The following is a 22,434-nucleotide window of genomic DNA, read 5'->3' on the forward strand; positions in this document are numbered from 1 at the left end:
GTAATGATTCCTGAATATCCTTCTTCTTTGGTGTTGACTGGGCCTTCTAAATGAGCGGTGATATCTTATTTTTAGTAATAATCTACGTTGTTCTTATAGACACCTTATTATGATGACTGGGTAGACACAAGGGTTTTTCAAAATCAGTTTAAATGATGTAGCTGGTTTTTTTTTGTTTGTTTGGTTGGTTGTTTCGTTTTGTTTAACTCTTAACAGAATTATATATTTTATTTACTTTTAGAGACACCAATAAATAGTCTATAGTGACTTTGCGTATGTTAGTCACTCAGTTGTGTCTAACTCATTGCAACCCCATAGACGGTAGCCCGCTAGGTTCCTCTGTCCATGGAATTCTCCAGGCAAGAATACTTAGTGAGAAGTCGTTCTCTTCTGCAGGGGATCTTCCCCATGCAGGGATTGAATCTGGGTTCCTGCATTGCAGGCAGATTCTTTACCATCTGTGCCACCAGGGAAACCATTGTGATTATATCTGCAGAGTTCATATTTTTCACCTTTAATCCAGAATAGCATAGTTTAAGCCTCATATGTCATGCTCACATGTTTTATATTCCTTTTGTAATTCACTGACCCCACTTTCAACATATGTAAAATAAGAATGTTGTACTCATCGTATAAGCAAGATATTTTTTAATGTTCTATGATCCTGTTTTCACCATTACTAGTTACTAACTGTTCTTTTTGCATGCTAAATTTTTATTTTGAAAATAAAACCAAATACCCTTAATATATATGTATATCTATATACTGTCTTTTGATTGAAGACAGATGGCTAAGAATTCTTATCACAACTAAAAATTATTACAGATATATGTGCTTTTATATGTTTTTTATTTTATCTTAACAGAATTTCATGGAATGTCGATTCATTGTCTCTGTTAGTTGCCTGATTATCTAATAAGTAGCCTATAAAATCTGTGAGGAAAGTGCTACAACTTTCAAGCCAAATATATGTTTTCAGCTTTACCTAAAGTAAAAGTCATAAAAGGTAATTGCTCTTTAATGTTTACTGAAGAATCTAATGAATATTTAAATTTATGACTTGAAATAACTTGGGTTAACTGATTTTTATTTTCAAGACATTTCCTTACTCTTTATGAATTGATTTTTATTGCTAAAAATAAAACAAGTGAACATGTGCTTTTTGATGAGTTTGAGTTATAGTGCATGGCAATTAGTCACTCTAGCTGGCCTCAGATTTAATCACCTGGGATCAATTCATTTGAATTTAATAAAAAAATCCACCATTTAAAGATTAATAACTTACAGCAACATGGATGAACCTGGAGAACATTTGGCTAAGTGAAATAAGCCAGACACAGAAAGACAAATACTGTGTGATAGCACTTATATGTGGAATCTAAAAAAAGTCAGATTCTTAGTAACAGAGACTAGAATGGTGGTTCCAGGGGCTGTGGGCTGGAGGAAATGGGCAGACTGTGGGCTGGGGGCTGGAGAAACTGTTCAGTTATAATTTTATAACATTTATAAATGTTCAGTTATAAAATGTGTAAGTTCTAAAGACCTAATATATAGCATGAAGACTATGGTTGATAATAATGTATTGTAAACCTGAAAACTGCCAAGAGAGTAAATTTCAAGTGTTCTCACTGAAATCAACAACAACAACAACAAAAAAAAACCCCACAAAACTGTGAGATGATGCTGTTATTTTGTCTCTAAGTTATGTTCGGCTCTTTGCCACCCCATGGACTGTAGACTACCAGGCTCCTGTGTTCATTGGATTTTCCAGGCAAGAATTCTGGAGTGGGTTGCCATTTCCTTCTCCAGGGGATCTTCCCAACCCAGGGATCAAATCACATCTCCTGCATTGGCAGGTGGATTCTTTACCACCGTGTCACCTGTTGTCCAATACCAAACATCTAGTAGGTGGTAAAGTCAAGATTCGAATCTGGATTCAAAATCCATGTTTCAACACCTTGCTGTTCCCAGAGTTCAGTTCTGATATTTAGGATAAATTGTGAATTGCAAGAGATGGTAGATTGACTTCTTTGTCTTTGCTGGCTAACGCAGATTGAGCATTAATTGGTAAGACTCAACAGAAATCTAGAAACAAGGAAAAAAAAATAGAAAAAATGAGTTTTGTTTAGATCATGAGTTTTTCATTGGTACACATCCAGGAAAAATTAAGGAAATGCTAGTATAAACCAACTGCGAATAGTTTTCTATAACATTTTGTTTTAGTATATCAAATTTTATACCAGTTGAAATAAATATTAATGATACTTTGTGTATAACTGTCAAACAGGACCTATAATTTTTTTTTTCATTTATTTTTATTAGTTGGAGGCTAATTACTTTACTATATTGTAGTGGGTTTTGTCATACATTGACATGAATCAGCCATGGAGTTACATGTATTCCCCATCCCGATCCCCCCTCCCAAGGACCTATAATTTTAAGTTGAGGATGGACCGAAAATTTACTTTATTAGAGGAAACTTCATAAGGCTCAGAATTGCAATAGTGGGCCTAGGTCTACCAGAAAATGAGCTAAGGAAGAACTGTCGTATAAGCAACATGCTAATCTTACCTCATCTCCTCTAATAATTTCTCTTTTCACCATGGGATATATAATGCCTCAAGTCCTATCAGATAACTTTTAAGGAAGGTAAATTTTGCCAAAATTCTCCCAAGGAGAACAAGAAATTTCATGAGAGATAGCCTAGGTATTTTGAAGAAGAAAAATTCAAAGGATAATCTAAAAGGAACGTCCCCCATCTCCCAAAAAAAAAAGGAAGAAGAAATCTTCGCTTTATAGAACATTTCTCTAAGGTGCAATGTTGCCTTATGGGCTTCCCAGGTGGCCACTGCTGCTGCTGCTAAATCACATTAGTCGTGTCCGACTCTGTGCGACCCTATAGACGCAGACCCTATAGACCCTATAGACCCTATAGAGCAGCCTACTAGGCTCCTCTGTCCCTGGGATTCTCCAAGCAAGAACACTGGAGTGGGTTGCCATTACCTTCTCCAATGCATGAAAGTGAATAATTGGTAAAGAATTCACCTGTTAATGCAGGAGTCTCAAGAGATACGAGTTTAATCCCAGGGTCAGGAAGATTCCTTTGGAGAAGGAAATGGCAACCTACTCCAGTACTAATGCCTGGAAAATCCCATGGACAGAAGAGTTACCTGGAGAATTCCATGGACAGGTTACAGTCCATGAGGTCACAAAGAGTCAGACATTACTGAGTGAGTGAGCATGTGAATACATTGGTGCCTAATGTAAAGTCTAGATTCTCTGTGCTGAGAGTGGTTGGATTATTACTAGAGGGAAGATGGTGTGAACAGCAGAAGTCACATAAATGAAGTTAAATAAATGGAGCTAATAATAAGATAATATTTGAAAAGAAAGTTGTGAGTGTGGTTCAGTTCAGTTGTGTCCAATTACTTGCAACCCCATGGACTGCAGCACGACAGGCTTCCCTGTCCTTCACCAAATCCCAGAGCTTGCTCAAACTCATAGTTGGTGATGCCATCCAACCATCATATCCTCTGTCGTCCCCTTCTGCTCCTGCCCTCACTCTTTCCCAGCATCAGGCTCTTTTCTAGTGAGTCAGCTTTTCTCATCAGGTGGCCAAAGTATTGGAGTTTCAGCTTCAACATCAGTGCTTCCGATGAATATTCAGGGCTGGTTTCCTTTAGGATGGACTGGTTGGATCTCCTTGTTATCCAAGGGACTCTCGAGAGTCTTTTCCAACACCACAGTTCAAAAGCATCAGTTCTTTTGCCCTCAACTTTCTTTATAGTCCAACTCTCACATCCATACGTGATGACTGGGAAAGCCATAGTTTTCACTAGATGGACTTTTGTTGGGAAAGTAATGTCCCTGCTTTTTAATATGCAGTCTAGGTTGGTCATAGCTTCTCTTTCAAGGGAAAGTGTCTTTTAATTTCATGGCTGCAATCACCATCTGCAGTGACTTTGGAGCCCCCCAAAATAAAATCTGTCACTGTCTCCACTGTTTCCCCATCTATTTGCCATGAAGTGATGGGACCGGATGCCATGATCTTAGTTTTCTGAATGTTGAGTTTTAAGACAACTTTTTCATTCTCCTCTTCCACTTTCATTAAGAGGTTCTTTAGTTCTTCACTTTCTGTCATAAGGGTGGTGTCATCTGCATATCTGAGGTTATTGATATTTCTCCCAGCAATCTTGATCCCAGCTTGTGCTTCATCCAGCCTGACATTCTGCATCATGTACTAAGCAGGGTGACAATATACAGCATTGATATACTCCTTTTCCTATTTGGAACCAGTCTGTTGTCCATGTCCAGTTATGGCTGTTGCTTCCTGACCTGCATACAGATTTCTTAGGATGCAGGTCTGGTGGTCTGGTATTCCCATCTATTTAAGAATTTTCCACAGTTTGTTGTGATACACACAGTCAAAGGGATTGAGTAGTCAATAAAACAGAAGTAGATGTTTTCCTGGCACTCTCTTGCTTTTTTGGTGATCCAACTGATGTTGGTAATTTGATCTCTGGTTCCTCTGCCTTTTCTGCATCCAACTTGAACATCTGAAAGTTCATCGTTCACATACTGTTGAAGCCTGGCTGGGGAATTTTGAGCATTACTTTGCTAGCGTGTGAGATGAGTGCAACTGTGTGGTGGTTTGAACATTCTTTGGCCTTTCTTTAGGATATGAATGAAAACTGACCTTTCCCTGTCCTGTGGCCACTGCTGAGTTTTCCAAATTTGCTGGCATATTGAGTACAGCACTTTCACAGCATCATCTTTGAGAATTTGAAATAGCTCAACTGGAATTCCATCACCTCCACTAGCTTTGTTTGTAGTGATGCTTCCTAAGGCCCACTTGACTTCACATTCCAGGATGTCTGGCTCTAGGTGAGTTATCACACCATCATGATTATCTTGGTCATGAAGTTCTTCCTCTTCTTTTTTTTTTTTTTTTTGTATAGTTCTTCTGTGTATTCTTGCCACCTCTTCTTAATATCTTCTGCTTCTGTGAGTGTGGAGAGAATCTATTTGATATTGTTAAGATTCAAGAGCCTAAAGTAATCCATGATACACATGCACACCTTTGTGACAAAACAGCTGCAGGGCAATATCTGTCCACCAGGGGGCGAGTCACCATTGTTTACCATTTAGGAAATTTCTAAAGTAATTTTGAGAACTCTCTCATTCACCCTGTCTTCCCTGTTGTCTCACGATCATTTGGTTATCTTTCAAGACTACTTTTTGTCTCTTCTAATTTTATCTTGGAGCTCTAAGAGCTGAAATTGGCTGGGAGTTAATATTGTGTCATTTAAAAGCCAACAGGAACCATTTTAAGATTGGAATAAAACTCAAGCTTTCCTTATTTGAAAGCCTAAATTCTTTTTTCTGTGCAGCTTGATGTTTCTATTGAGGTAGAAACTTCTGCAAATAGGATGAGCATGATCTAGTTTTCCATGATTTACATGCTTTGGATGGTTGCAGTCCATTGCTAATTTGCTGAGGATCTTTTAGACCTTACTGAGAACAATTCTCATTAAAATCAATGCCAAAGCAGTAATACTTAAGGACACTTAGAAAGAATCCTTTAATACTGTCTAATGTTTCTCAAAGAAAAAAAAACTCATCACCCAAAATCCTTTATTTTCAGTTAGTAAAGAGTATAGATTTTTGAAACTATATAACATAATCCTTGGTGTACAGAAGGTACTACTGGAGACATTTTGCCTTTGTCAACATAAAAAAGGAGATTTCTCTCTCTCTCTCTCTCCACACACACACACACACACACACACACACTCACACTCACACTCATGTACATCCTTATTATAATTTCAGGACATGTGGCAAATGTAAAACTGAATGTAAAAACTGAGCTTTCTCAGCCAGTTGATTTTTAATACTTGAACCTGAAGAAAACAGAGGCTGTGTATCAATAATAGAAAACATGATTTTCTACGTGCCTTGGAAGGCACAGCCTTTGTAAGACAAATGCCTTATAAGGATCAGAGTTAAGCAACATAATGGAGAACAGCAGTTGATGTGGTTTCTGAGGCGTGTCATAAATCATGTTCTATTTCACCCTGAAAATGTCTCTGCTGGCAATCACCTCTGCATTTAGGGGTCAAGTGGAATACTCATCTCCTATTAAATCCAATGCAAACTACAAAGCAAAGCTTAGTGGCTGTGCTGTGGTTTATTTCTCAAGGGACTCTGGTAATTACAAGTGAAAAAGCCCTGGACGTCTCTCATGATAGACGGTTTTGTAAAGAAATATACCAATGCACATGTGTTGCTTAGCAACATGGCTTTCATAAGGAAAAGCCAATGGTTGAGTCTTTCAGAAAGTCATCACTGTGAGTATACCATATCCCAATGCCTTCAGTGAGAAGTTGAGAAAATTGAAAAAAAAAAAAAAGTACAAACACTTTTGACCCCCCACCCACATTGATGGTAAACTAGTAATGCTTATGTGTAATTTGCAATATTTATTTACTCATGCAAGAAATCACATTTTTTTTGAACATCTGCTACAAGCTAAGCATGCACTCCAAGCATGAGGTCAATATTTACCCCGTCATAACAGCATCCACTATCTCTTGAAGAAGTAGCCGATTACAAGTAAAATGATTACCTTATCATAGTGTTCCCATATTTGTTAATGGCCATAAAGTTAGAAAGAAGAGCAATATTGTAGGGATTATTATTTAAAACATGTTTTGTCTAGGCAGCCTTCTCTAATTACATTAAGTTCAAAGCAGTAAATAAAAATGGAAGTTCTAGTATATAATAAAAAAACCTGAGTTGGATGATGTATTAGATTTTTAACAAAGTATGTACTCAAATAGTAGGAAACAGACATACAAGAACACCCCTTGTTCTTGAATACAAGAAAAGTGATTGTTATAAGTAGCAATCTCATAGAGCAGAGGAACACTTCTGAACACTCCTTACATATGTTTCTATGTGTAAGAATACCCAGAGAAGCAGTCGAGCATCCCAAAATGTGAAAACAATAGAGCAATGTCTCAAACAAAAGCAAATCTGTATAAAAGTATTGGATGAGAGGAAATTGATAAATAATTTGGAGTGTGGAAAAAACAAATTAGAATAAGAAGGTTGGAACCAAATCATAGATTATTATGTGAAAGAATTGTACTGAAAAGATGAGTTTGGATTCACACTGAGCTAAGGTTCCCAGCTTCAGAAATTATTAGCTGGGTGTTGTTTGGCATGCTATTTGTTTTCCCTGATTTCTAGTGCCAACCATACAGAGTTGTGAGAATTAAGTAAGTTATCTTGTGCAAAGGCGAGACCTCATATTTAAATAGCAACAAGACACAGGCAGTTTATATAAATGAGCACAAGAGAGTCTCACATAAGGATTCAGTACATCATATTTCAAATAGTATCTTAGGTTCTATTTTTATTTTTTCATGAACACAGTTGGCCAGTATGGTTAGCGTATTCAGTATGTAGAAGTAATCTTTCACAAAGAAACATGTTCTTTCTTTCATATTTTTAAAAACATAGAGACCTCAATAATTTTTTCACTTTTGCTAGAGACTAGAGTTCAAGAAAGATTTCACCACTTTTTAAATTTTACCTTATGACAAAAAACAGTGCAAATACATTAACAACTTCTAATCACATTAACTCTCAGTTTAAAAGAAAGTGGTGAACTGCAGGACCATATCCCAGGATAAAAGGAAATATTTTAACAGTTTTAGTAGATTGCCCTTTAGGAGTCAGGCTAAGACTTACAAGATTTAAAAAATAATCAGAGTACCAATATATCTTTCGATCTCTTCCTTTTAAAATGTTGAAAACCTGTTCAATTAAAAAAAAAAAAAGAACACTGGGGCAATTAGCATATGTCATTTGAATAAAACTTGAAAAAATCCTTGGCCTTCAGAGATTCTCTATAACTACCTATTGAACAAATAAATGATAACTGAATGATTCATTGATTGAATAGATGAATGCAGGGCCAATTTGACCCATTATTTTTGAATTCTGAAATGAAGTATGTATCATAAACACCAGCAAATAGTTCTCAGTAAATCTTTATTCTTGTTGTTGGCCAACCACTGAACAGCTTTAAGGAGAGGAGTGATGCTATCTGAACTGATTTAAGAAGGAAATTCTGTTTTATCAATTAAATTTAATTGTATCCAACACAGAGACTAGATTTATGCAGGAAGCAATCGGGGAGAGGAAATTCCTTGCAATATTGTCCTGACGAGAGCTTGCAAAAGTCTACATAAGAGAGAAGCAAAGAAATAGGAACAAATGGTAGCTACTGAGAACATTTTAAAACAACAGGCTAATCTAATTTGTTGTAAATGAAGATTAAGAGAAGGATAAAAACCAAACCAATATGAAGATTTTGAGTCTTGATTACAGAAGTAAAGGGCTTATCTTAGTAGAAATAAGGAGATATAACAAAGAGTCCAAATTTGACAAGCTGCCTTTGAGATATTGATGGTTAACAAACACGGCAAGGGATACATAGGAATTAGTTGACATGCAAGACTTTTCTTTGAAAACTAGTTAAGATTTTGAATGCAAATTTTTAAATTACCTGTAAAATTGATAGTGAAAAACATGAAAGAAGATGCAGCTATCCTGGGAGGAGTCATAGAGTATTAAAAAAACAAACGATCATGGTACTCCATTTTGCAAAATGCATACATTTTTGAGGACTGAAAAGAAGGATATGACAATGGAGAATTTATGGTGAGGTGGATACTGCGAGATCCAAGTGATGCAGAATCAAATAAATGATTCAAAGAAGAGAGTTTCAAGAAATGTAGAAAAGTGGTCCCATGAGATAGTTTAGAAATGTCAAGTAAGTATAAGAATGAGAAGAGACCACTGAATTTGATCACTAGCTGGGCATTGATGACCAGTAACCTAGCATTTCAGCAGAGAAACACCAGTGGTGGCCAATAAAGAGTGAGCAGGCAAAGAAAAAAAAAGAAGAAGAAGAGACATCAAATATAAAGTTTATTTGTAGATATAAGAGTCATGAAGTTGAAAAGTAGGGATGGGGTTGTGGCAATCAGATTTCACCAGCTCTTGTCCACTTATTCTCTGTTCTCTTGATATGTCTTTATATGTTTCATTTGTTATAGGTTGATGGGTTAGAGTGTAATGGTGTTGGGTCAGTCTAGATGTTAAAATAACCATTGGCATGAACACCTTGGATTATTATTAATCTATTGACTACACCTGAAAGATGACAATGTGAAAGTGCTGCACTCAATATGCCAGCAAATCTGGAAAACTCAGCAGTGGCCACAGGACTGGAAAAGGTCAGTTTTCATTCCAATCCAAAAGAAAGGGAATCCCAAAGAATGCTCAAACCACCACACAACTGCACTCATCTCAAATGCTAGTAAAGTAATGCTTAAAATTCTGCAAGCCAGGCTTCAGCAGTATGTGAACCGTGAACTTCCAGATGTTCAAGCTGGTTTTAGAAAAGACATAGGAACCAGAGATCAAATTGCCAACATCCGCTGGATCATCGAAAAAGCAAGAGAGTTCCAGAAAAACATCTATTTCTGCTTTATTGACTATGCCAAAGCCTTTGACTGTGTGGATCACAATAAACTGTGGAAAATTCTGAAAGAGATGGGAATACCAGACCACCTGACCTGCCTCTTGAGAAACCTGTATGCAGGTCAGGAAGCAACAGTCAGAACTGGACATGGAACAACAGACTGATTCCAAATAGGAAAAGGAGTACATCAAGGCTGTATGTTGTCACCCTGCTTATTTAACTTATATGCAGAGTACATCATGAGAAACACTGGGCTAGAGGAAGCACAAGCTGAAATCAAGATTGCTGGGAGAAATATCGATAACCTCAGATATGCAGATGACACCACCCATATGGCAGAAAGTGAAGAAGAACTAAAGAGCCTCTTGATGAAAGTGAAAGAGGAGAGTGAAAAAGTTGGCTTAAAGCTCAACATTCAGAAAACTAAGATCATGGCATCCAGTCCCATCACTTCATGGGAAATAGATGGGGAAACAGTGGAAACAGTGTCAGACTTTGTTTTTCTGGGCTCCAAAATCACTGCAGATGGTGATTGCAGCCATGAAATTAAAAGACGCTTACTCCTTGGAAGGAAAATTGTTGACCAACCTAGACAGCATATTAAAAAGCAGAGACATTACTTTGCCAATAAAGGTCCATCTAGTCAAGGCTATGGTTTCTCCAGTGGTCATGTATGGATGTGAGAGTTAGACTATAAAGAAAGCTGAGCACTGAAGAACTGAGCTCTTGAACTCTGGTGTTGAAAAAGACTCTTGAGAGTCCCTTGGACTGCAAGGAGATCCAATCAGTCTATCCTAAAGGAGATCAGTCCTGGGTGTTCATTGGAAGGACTGATGTTGAACCTGAAACTCCAATCCTTTGGCCACCTGATGTGAAGAGCTGACTCATCTGAAAAGATCCTGCTGCTGGGAAAGATTGAGGGCAGGAGGAGAAGGGGACAACAGAAGATGAGATGGTTGGATGGCATCACTGACTCGATGGACATGGGTTTGGGCGGACTCCAGGAGTTGGTGATGGACAGGGATGCCTGGTGTGCTGTGGTTCAATGGGGTCACAAAGAGTCAGATATGACTGAGCGACTGAACTGAACTGAAGACCTGGTAATGTCAGTGGAATGTAAGCTCTCTGAGATAAGGAATCATTCCAGTCTTGTTCAACACTCTACACACAGCAGGTATCAAAAGATGCTGTTTAGCTGATTGATAAGAAATCCTCTCTGACTCACTTGTTCCAGGGTTTTGGTTGCATATATGTCTCCTTGATTGAATTCTCATTATCTTAATGTCTAGAGGTGTCAGTTTTTAAATCTTCTGGTTTCCCACATTTCCTTTGTAGATATGTGATATTTTTGAAAGGTTTCCAATAAAGTGGTGGCAATTAGATTAAATTATAATTTTTCATCTGATAAAACTGTATCATTAGACTATTTTTAAAGGACTGTGTTTTAGTTGTCCCAGCTCAGGTTTCCTGAGATGCTTGGTCTTGGCAAACACTCTAATTCAGTGTTTTAAGAATTAATGCCTAAAATTATGTGAAATGATTACTTTAAAAAGAGAAAACGTTTTTGAAAATGAAGTATTTTACAAGATTTATTACATGTAAGTAAGTCTCCCTCACCACTAACTCCCAGGAATTTTAACTAAATATTAACGCATGTGACATAGTTCTACCTGCAGTTTCAGTAAGGTGATGGATTCATTTGAAATCATGTGTAGATATTATGTCCATTACTAAGGCACAAAGGTTAGAATCCTGGGTGAAACACTTTCTCAGACCACTCCCTAAAATCGAGCGCATCAGAACTGCTGCCATCTGTCATTCTGGAAACTTCGGTTAGGTCCTTGCGGCTCCCTGTAGCTTCTTTCTTTCAGTGTTCCTGTCCAAGCCGCTTAGTCCATTTCTTCCTTGTGCCTTTCAAGACAATACCCAAATCCATGACAGTTGCTAAGATTCTTCCTACAATGCCACTGGCTCAGCTCCTGTATATCCTGCCAAAGCTTTCTCTCTGTCTCATTCTGGATAAAGAATTTAATACTAGATAGTGGGCTTATAGAAGTGGGTTCTACTGTCTGAGCAGATTGTAGGGTTTAATCCCTAGGTGGGGAAGATCCCCTGGAGTAGGAAATGGCAATCTGATCCAGTATTCTTGCCTTGAACATTCCCGTGGACAGGGAAGTCTGATGGGCTCAGACCATGGCGTCAAAAAGAGTCAGACACGGCTGAGAGACTGCGCACACACATGCACATACATAATTCTCCATCAGGAGCACAGTGTAATGCAATATTTTTGTAAAAGAAGCAAGTACCTAAATCTTTTGTAATACATTGTGCAGTGTTCATAATGTAATGTATGGGTATTAAAGTGCCATATAAACTGTAAAACATGATATGAACATTAAAGAACATTAAACTTCATTAAGAGTTTAACTTGAAAGAATTCAAACTCGAACACGGACTTGTTAGTATTCTTTTTGATTATGATATAAGCAAAGACATATGTGAGATATTTTTAATTGATTTAAATTTGCCTCAACATGCTTTCCTAATTATTATTTATCCCTTTTAGAATAACAACTCTGATTTTATCCTAAATTATCTTTCCATCTAAAGTTTGTAATTTTATCTGATAAAAAGTATCTAGAAATCTAAGATTTCTTTTGTGAACATCTAGTGACCCAGGTAGAACAGTCATCTAATAGGAATTTTGTTTCACTTACTGGGAGAGAGATAGTGTGCTGGTACATAAAATAGAAGAAAATGTTTGCGATAAGGTCAAGTAGGAAGACACGGAATTAGCTGCTTCAATAAATCCCATGTGGAAAATCTCCTTAGCAAAAGTTTTCAGTATGTGAGTTCTGTAGCATTAGTGGGCCACACAATCTATTTATTGATGGTGATCAGTACTTCTTCTAGTGAGAAATAATAGAATAGAATGAGATGGGATGGGATGGGATGGGATGGAATGGGTTGGGATGGGACGGGATGAGATGGGAAAGAGACGTTCAGAGTTATCTCACACATCTTTTTTCTGAAATTTTGGTTTTTGAGAGAAATACATACACACACACACACACACACACACACACACACACATAAAAAAAGAAAGAAAGAGAAATAGATTCTGTAGTAAAATGTATTTCTCAGTCCAGATCAAGCTTACACAGATTTGAAAACCGCTGATCTACAAAAACCTTCCCTGGCTCCTATTGCCCTGACTGCATGGTGTTGTCCACTGCATTGGGAACAGGGTGGACAGTCTCCTAGTAGAACTATTTAGGATACCTTTTCTTTATTTTTAAAAGTAGATGGATGAAACTGGAGCCCATTATACAGAGTGAAGTAAGCCAGAAAGATAAAGAACATTACAGTATACTAACACATATATATGGAATTTAGAAAGATGGTAATGATAACCCTATATGCAAAACAGAAAAAGAGACACAGATGTACAGAACAGACTTTTGAACTCTGTGGGAGAAGGTGAGGGTGGGAAGTTTCGAAAGAACAGCATGTATATTATCTATGGTGAAATAGATCACCAGCCCAGGTGGGATGCATGAGACAAGTGCTCGGGCCTGGTGCACTGGGAAGACCCAGAGGAATCGGGTGGAGAGGGAGGTGGGAGGGGGTATCGGGATGGGGAATACGTGTAACTCCTTGGCTGATTCATGTCAATGTATGACGAAACCCACTGAAATGTTGTGAAGTAATTAGCCTCCAACTAAAAAAAAAAAATAATAATAATAATAAAATAAATTAAAAAAGAAAAAAAAAAGTAACTGGAAAAAAAAAAGTAGAACGCAGTGCATTATTTTTATTGGAGTATAATTGCTTTACAGTGTTGTGTTCGTTTCTTCTGCACAATGAAGTGAATAAGCTCTATGCATGCATACTATATATATGCCTTCCCTCTTGGACCTCCCGCCCCCCCAAACCCCCGTTCCACCCATGTAGGTCATCACAAAGCACTGAGATGAACTTCTTGTGCTCAGACATGAAATTAGTTGCTTCAGTAAATCTAATGTGGAAAATCTTAGCAAAATTTTTCAGTTTGTGAGTTCTATATTATTGGTGGGTCACAAAATACAGCAGCTCCCCACCAGCTACCTGTGTTACAGATGGTAGCATGTATGTTGCCAATCCCAATCCCCCAATTCATCCCACTCTTCCTTCCTCCCCACCCCCATAGAAAGAGAACAGTACAATGTCTATTCCTGTCCATTTTTCTCTCGCAGAACAACAATCTTCTTCTGCTAGACGGAGTCATTTATTTTTAATGGGGATTTTTTTTTCTTTCTGCTAATATTTAAGAGTGCTATATAAATTGTTTGAGGATAAGAAATGCCATTCAGTGTTAAGTATCAGCTGAAGAAATCTCCCTGTTTTAGGATTCGTAAATTAAAACTAATAAAAATAGCAAGAAAGACCTAATGTTGACACCACCTTCCATTAGGTAATAAGTGTTTTTAATGTCTCCATTAGGCCCTAGACTAATCTTGCCATATATGCAATTTTAATCCAAGAGTAAAAACGATGAAATTGAGGCTAGAAGGTAAGTCACCAAGGTTCACCAGCTTGTATCTCAGGAATAAAAAAAAAAAAGTCATCCCTGATAACTAAGTTTAAAAGGAAAAAAAATTAGGAAGATTTCTCAAGAAGATGTGGAAACTAAGAGATGTGTCATCCTGCCATAACAGCTCAGAGGATATTAAAGATCTCAATTTCTCAGTAAAATCAGTCTCTCTTTCTCTCCCTAACTTAGTGTTATCACTTTCAGGAAACACTTTAAAAATGAGAGCATTTTATTCTTAATAGAGCTCATTTTATATGTAAATAGAAAATGCTTTCATATACTCAATGGTTGAATATGCAATAGAATGAAAAATAGAGACAAATAATGAATAGTTATGTGTAGTCACTGCAATATAAGCCATCTTTGGGGGTTGAGGTGAACAATGGACAAACTAAATAAATCTTAATTCCTCATAATATAATTTGTTCAAAACTGGTCTATTTCGTGATTTAAGTGGCTAGAATGAATTTGATCGCTGCTTCAAAGAAGCCTGGTACTATGAGTCTAAGCAATTTAGAATTTATCATTACATACTTGCATTTCTCTGTTTCAACAGGTAGCAAAAATATTTTGTGCATGATATGTAAAAGAGAAAAACATTTTCATGTTTCCTAATTTTAATTTTCTTGTTGGTAATTTTTGTATTCCTTCTATATTATGTGAAATCCAATTCCCTAAGTCAATTTCATAATAGCTGGGAATCTCTAGTTTGGTTGTTATGAGAATATGGCAGCCAAATGTATTTAATGAGAATGCATTATATACCATGCAAGAAAGCCTGCTCCTTGCTTGGGTCTTCTGCATGAACATTCTTGTCTTTGTGTAGAAGGGTCACAATTTAAGTAGAACTTCTCTTTGCAAGCAATACCATCCAATTCTCCACACTATTTCTTTCATATCATCATTTCTCAATTTGTACTCCACTTGCTCAAAAAATATTCTTTGATATTCATCATAAGTATGGCTATAATTATTCAGAGCATTATTCAGCATTCATTTTAACTTTTTCTGGGCTTTGTAAAATAAATATGAAGACACAATTTGTTAAGAGCAAGATCCTCAATAACAAAATGTGACATTTTCCCCAGGCCTTTGAAAACTTAATGCTCAATATTTCCTTGATGTCAAATGCTTAGAAGATACTAATAAGGAAAATGGATACTTTAGTACCCAGAGGATGAGATGGTTGGATGGCATCATCAACTCAATGCCATGATTTTGAATAAATTCAGGGAGATGGTGAAAGTCAGGGAAACCTAGAGTGCTGCAGTCCACGGGGTCACAAACAGTTGGACACACCTGAGCGACTGATCCATAGCAAATTACCCAGAAGATTTTAATGGTTCACCATCATCAGGATGTGTTCTTTTCCAATTAATCCATTTTTACTTCTTGCATAGGGTGATGTGTTAAAAAGAGTTTTAAAAGTAAAACTGAGTTTACACTATACTGCTAACCAGCTGTATGATCTTGGACAAATAAACTTCTCTGTATGCTATTTTAAAACAAGACAAAGCAAACAAACAGAAAACTGAACTAACACCCAACCCAGCTTTGTGTTTTTTATGGATTATAAGAGTATATGGTTGTACCATGTATTATTAAAAAGAAAAGTCCAAGGAATTCCCTGGTGGTCCACTGGTTGAGAGTCAGCCTGTCAATCCAGGGGACATGGGCTCGATCCCTGATCCAGGAAGATTCTACACGCCACGGAGCAACAAAGCCCGTGCGCCCCAACTACCGAAGTCCTTGTGCCCTAGAGCCCATGATTTGCAACACTGCCTGGAGAAGCCCTTGCACCACAAGTAGAGAGCAACTCCCACTCACTGCAACTAGAGAAACCCTGTGCATAGCAAAGACCCAGCACAGCCAAAAATAGATAAATACTAAGTGATGAAATAAAAGAGGAAAACCTGCAAAACTGAGCCTACTGAGCTTTTAAAAATAACACAAAAGTGAATAGATTAATGATTATAATTGCAACCACTAGCTTTTATTTTTGTCTATGATGATTTTTTTTTTAATGTTGTGATCTTTTTTTTCAGCCAACAATAAAAACCTGACAAGATAATTTGGTATTAATGGAGGGACATTGTTCAAAACATCTTTCATCCCTTTACACAGAAGCGTGCTTAAAGTTGTCACTAATAAGAAATATGCACTGCTTCTGAGATGGAACGTTCAGCCCCTTTGAGAGGATTGCTCTGTCTCCAACATTTTCCTATGTCCATCAGGAAGCACACCTGTGTGCAACATAATGCAATATGTGTCAGAAACACCAAAAAATAATAGACGTTTTCAATCAAGACAACTTCTGAGTAACAAAAGATATCAAGATAGTTTTCCACATATAATAAACAATTTATATCTAAAGTGCTGTGCTCCCTTGAAAGAAGAGTGAACCAACTGTTCAACATTTGATATTCTGAAAGCAACAAATTACATAGAAGGTACAAGTCTTGTCTTGGGGCTTCCTTTCCAAAAAGTTGGCAAGAGTTGAAAAAAAGGAGATAGCCCACAAACTACAAAATATTTCTAATCTTTTTCTGGCCAGAATGATAAAATACGAGAAAAAAAAGTGAACTGCAAATGTATCACAAAACAAGTATTGACTAAAACAATAAAATGAAAGTTCTCATTTAAAAATCTGCCCCTCAAAATGACATTAAATTTAGGTGACAGGATGAAATTCTAAAATGATTACTCAGAAATTTCTATTGAGCTCCAGTTTCCTATATAATATAATCTAAATTTGTGACCATAATATCCATGGCCAATAACCTTTCTAGTTCAAGCTCAAGATTTTTCCCACACACAAAGGGTAAGGGGGTATCTCCCTACAAACTGTGCATATTTCACATGTCCCATTTCCTTTCTTGTGACCTTCCTCTGCCCATTCAAATGTACTGTCTTCTAGGTTCTAACTTGATGTTTACTTTTTCTGGGAAAGGTCTTCTGATCTTCATGTCTTGTCTTGTGAGATCATATCAGTCTCATTAAAATTATAGTTAGTTTATAATATTGTTTATAACTGTGTATCAGTTCCATTACACAATTACTTAAACTTGCATTCTCCAGGACCTAGCTTAAACTCTGGTATATAGCAGGAACAAATAAATATTTGTTTAAATGAACTTGTTTTCTTGGGTTTGAAATATGAATCTCTTTGTGTATATGCTTGTAGCATGAAATATTTGGTAGATACAGCTGAAGAAGTTCATAGTAAAGTACCCATATGATGAATTGAGTTGACATTTTGAGATACTTTTGAAACTGTGATGTCACCTTCATACACTCAAAATGAATAAATGTAATTTGAGATCCACTTCATCACTGCTGGCACATACAGAAAGAGTTGAAGTCTTTTTTGTGGAGTGTACTGAATGTGTCAGACAAATCAAAGAAAACTCTCAGAATGTCCAGAGATATTGCAGAAGTCTATAAACCAGCAATTGGTCTCAACTGGTCTTGACTATTTGAAATAGAGTGAGAAGATAACCTACATCTTACTGTTACTTCTTGGTCTAGGATGATCAGAATAGGCGTGATCCTAACAGACAACTTAGCCATTCTAGAGCTGAGGAGCTTGTCACAAAAATACCATTTTCTTTCTCTAATTGCAACTGAACAGGTTATTACACTGGTGATAGTTCTAAACATAATTACAACTACTATATTTATATGCAATTGTGGAATAATATTTGCTAAGTAAGTATTCAACATTATTTATGAACTATAAATATATTTACTGGATAATCATCATTCCTCATTAAAGCATGAAATGATATACTATTGCATTTTTACTGTCCAAGCCCTATCTGAAATGTGGGTAGGTTTAGTGTTCACTGTCAAGAACTATCCAAAACAACTCACTCTCAGGACACCATCTAAATCCATGGTTCTAAACACAGAATAAGCTCACTTCCACAGGACATTTGGTAATATCTGAAGACATACTTGATTGTCACAATGGGGGTGGAGAGGGATGGCACTGACATTTAGTGGGAAGAGACCAGGGATGCTGTTAAACATCATACAGTGGACAAGACAGCCCTATCCTAACAAAACCATATCCATCCTAGATGTTACTACTGCCAAAATTTTGGAAACTGAGGAGGGTGAATACTTTTGTCAAGTGCGAGAAACAAAGCAGAAAAGTAGAAAATAATCAATGAAGGACATGACAAAAATGGGGGCACAAAAATGGCAAATGGATTAAGAAAATGTGACAAATATGATGACAGATGTAGGTTGGGCAAATAGATTAAAAATGATCTGGGAAATAAATTCTTTGAATATTGCCGTTTGTCTGAGCAAGTCTCTTGTGCACAGCTGAGTCAGAGCTGTGTTCTTAGCAGAAATACACTGAAGAGGCTAAAGAGCTCATAAGCAGAGAAAAATTATTTTTGTGAATACATATAGACATTTTATTAAGAGGTTTAGTTCTTCTATTGAATGATCATGAAATTGTGCTAGTAATCTCTCTTAAAAAATGGACATAAGAATCTGAGAAAATGATCATTTAAAAATATGAGAATAATTTTATAAACTGAGAGGAAGATTACTTATAAGCAAAATTCTAATTCACTATTGCCTTAAGTCTTGTGCAGTAATTTCAACTATATTTTTATGAAATAGAAACTGTCAGCCCAGCTTTTCTAGAAAATGGAGACTTTGATGGTTCTAAGTTATGTGTCAGCATGGCTAGGCTATGGAGCCCACTTGTTTGGTCAAAGACTATAGTCTAGCTGTTCTTGTAAAGGCATTCTGTAGATGATTTGTTGTTTATCATCAGTTGACTTTGAGTAAAGGAGTTTGCTCTCAATAATGTGAGCAGAGCTCATTAACTCAATCAAGACCTTTAGAGGAAAATATTTTCTGCCCATCTGAAGCATTCTGCCCGGCTCCGTTTCCATGAATAGTGTGGTAAATGTGTGTGTGTTCACTCCAAGCTAAAAGCATCGTCTGCAGAGCAAATGGAGGCTAGCAGAGGGAAGCTGGGTGGGGTGCAGAGCTGGTGGAATTGAGGGGGATGAGCTAAGGAGAAGTTATGGAAGTGTGTGCTATCGGGGGAATGGATTAGTGCAGAGGGTCCCATGGAGGCCAGCAGAGAGGTAAGAAAGGGATTTCTGGAAAACATACCATTGTCTCCTCCAGAAAAGAGCTAGTATTCAGACATGGGTGATAAGTGAGGATCCTTAACAGCAAAAGCAAACCACAGGTAGCACTTAGTGCTAGCTGAGTGAAAAGACTTCTTACATCCCTCTTGGTCATCTCAGAATATTACCGGACAATTTTTTAACTAAGCAAAGTGAAGTGTCAGAACTTACTGCAGCAAAGGGGAACACCATTGCATCGAGACATTCAGCTGTGTATGTCTCCAAGTTCAGTTCAGTTCAGTTGCTCAGTCGTGTCCAACTCTTTGCAACCCCATGAACCACAGCACACCAGGCCTTCCTGTCCATCACCGTCTCCCGGAGTCTACCCAAACTCATGTCCATTGAGTCAGTGATGCCATCCAGCCATCTCATCCTCTGTCGTCCCCTTCTCCTCCTGCCCTCAATCTTTCCCAGCAGCAGGGTCTTTTCCAATGAGTCAGCTCTTTGCATCAAGTGGCCAAAGGATTGGAGTTTCAGGTTCAACATCAGTCCTTCCAGTAAAAACCCAGGCCTGATCTCCTTTAGGATGGACTGGTTGGATCTCCTTGCAGTCCAAGGGACTCTCAAGAGTCTTCTCCAACACCACAGTTAAAAAGCATCAATTCTTCTGCACTCAGCTTTCTTTGTAGTCCAACTCTCACAACTCGTACAAGACTCCAAAGACAGGTGTTAGAAGTGAGATCGTGGGCTCAGCATGTTTCAAGGTACAGAATTGATTGGGACTGGGCAAGTTTATTAGTAGATAACATAGAACTGATGGGTATGGCAAAGAGAAGCTATTGACACCAGTCTCTTGATAAAAGTTGACTGTTGCATAATTTGCAAACTCATGGACTCTAGCCCACCAGGCTCCTCTGTCCATGGAATTCTCCAGGCAAGAATACTGGGCTGGCTTGCCATTCCCTTCTGCAGGAGATATTCCTAACCCAGGGATCAAACCAGAGTCTCCTGTATTGCAGGCAGATTCTTTATGGTCTGAGCCACTGGAGAAGCCTCTTGCTCAATTAGGGGGCTGTTTTTCAGGTCTGCAGACTACTGTATCCAGTACTACAGTAGTTTCCTGAAACATACAGTGAAATGATTTGTTGGTTTAATCTAACATTTTCCCAGGAAAATTTTTCTGAATCAACTGGGTCATGTTGACCCAAGTGGTCTAAAGCAGATTAAGACGGATCACTTCAGCTGTCATTTCCTTTCCACCTAACCTTTCCCTTTGGCTTAGACAGAAGCCAAGAGCAGCACAGTGATGGAAGACAAGGAAGACCAAAGAGGTAAATAAAGTGGTCAGGCCATTTCAAGTCATTGGTGACCCATGGAATCACAAGAGAGGCTTGAATAGAGAGGAAAAAGAGGAGCTGACTTTTAAAAGTAGGACTGACTTTTAATTTATAGATTAAATCTAACTACTTGTATGAAATCAAAATATTTTTTAATGTGATCATAGATCTGTCCATGATATTGTTCAGAAATTCAGAGAAGTTATGGCCCTTGGGTCAAGTGTAAAGTTTTATAACAGGAGAAAAATGAGGGAATGTCCTAATTATGCCCTGATAGATCCTGTTTAGTACATTTAGTTGAATTTCAAATCAAACATTTGTTGTTCAGTCGCTCAGTCATCTCTGATTCTGTGACCCCATGGAATGCAGCACTCCAGGCTTCCCTGTCCTTCCCAATCTCCCAGAGTTTGCTCAGACTTATGTCCATTGTGTCAGTGATGCCATCCAACCATCTTGTCCCCTTCCTCTCCTGCCTTCAATCTTTCCCAGCATTTTTTCTGAGTCAGCTCTTCTTATCGGGGTTGCGGGTAGGGCAAAGTCTTGGAGCTTCACCCTCAGCATCAGTCCTTCCAATGAATAGTCATGACTGATTTCCTTAAGGATTGACTGGTTTGATCTCCTTGCAATCCAAGGGACTCTTAAGAGTCCTCTCCAACACCACAGTTCAAAAGCATCAATTCTTCAGTGCTCAGCCTCCTTTATGGTCCAACTCTCACATCCATATATGACTACTGGAAAAACCCATATAGCTTTGACTATATGAATCTTTGTCAGGAAAGGAATGTCTCTGTTTTTTAATATGCTGCCTAGGTTTGGCATAGCTTTTCTTCCAAGGAGCAAGCATCTTTTAATTTCATGGCTGCAGTCACCATCTGCAATGATTTTGGAGACCAAGAAAATAAAGTCTGTCACTGTTTCCATAGTTTCCCCATCTATTTGCCATGAAGGGATGGGACCAGATGCTATGATCTTAGTTTTCTGAATGTTGAGTTTTAAGCCAGTTTTTTCACTCTCCTCTTATCAAAAGGCTCTTTAGTTCCTCTTCACTTTCTGCCATTAGGGTGGTGTCATCTGCTTATCTGAGATTATTGATGTTTCTCCCAGCAATGTATATTCCATCTTGTACTTCATTCAGCCCAGTATTTCACATGATGTACTCTTCATAGAATTTAAATAACCAGGGTGACAGTATACACACTTGACATATTCCTTTCCCAATTTGGAACCAGTCTGTTGCTCCAGGTCTGGTTCTATCTGTTGTTCCTTTGCCTGCATACAGGTTTCTATGGAGGCAGGTCAGGTGGTCTGGTATTCCCATCTCTTTAAGAATTTTCCAAAGTTTGTTGTGATCCACACAGTCAAAGGCTTTCAGTTCAGCTGCTCAGTCGTGTCTGTCTCTTTGCAACCCCATGGACTCAGGCGTGTCGGTCTTCCCCGTCCATCTCCAACCCCCGGAGCTTGCTCAAACTCATGTCCACTGAGTCGGTGATGAAGCAGAAGTAGATGTTTTTCTGGAATTCTCTTGCTTTTTCTATGATCCAATGGATGTTAGCAATTTGATCCCTGGTTCCTCTGCTTTTTCTAAATCAAGCATGCTGCTAAGTCACTTCAGTCATGTCCAACTCTGTGCAACCCCATAGACGTCAGCCCACCAGGCTCCACCGTCCCTGGGATTCTCCAGGCAAGAATACTGGAGTGGGTTGCCATTTCCTTTTCCAATGCATGAAAGCGAAAAGTGAAAGTGAAGTCACTCACTCGTGTCTGACTCTTAGTGACCCCATGGACAGCAGCCTTACCAGACTCCTCCATCTATGGGATTTTCCAGGCAAGAGTACTGGAGTGGGGTGCCATTGCCTTCTCTGGAAA

This window comes from Dama dama, chromosome 31, assembly GCF_033118175.1.
Source record: "Dama dama isolate Ldn47 chromosome 31, ASM3311817v1, whole genome shotgun sequence".
Classification (NCBI taxonomy): Eukaryota; Metazoa; Chordata; class Mammalia; order Artiodactyla; family Cervidae; genus Dama; species Dama dama.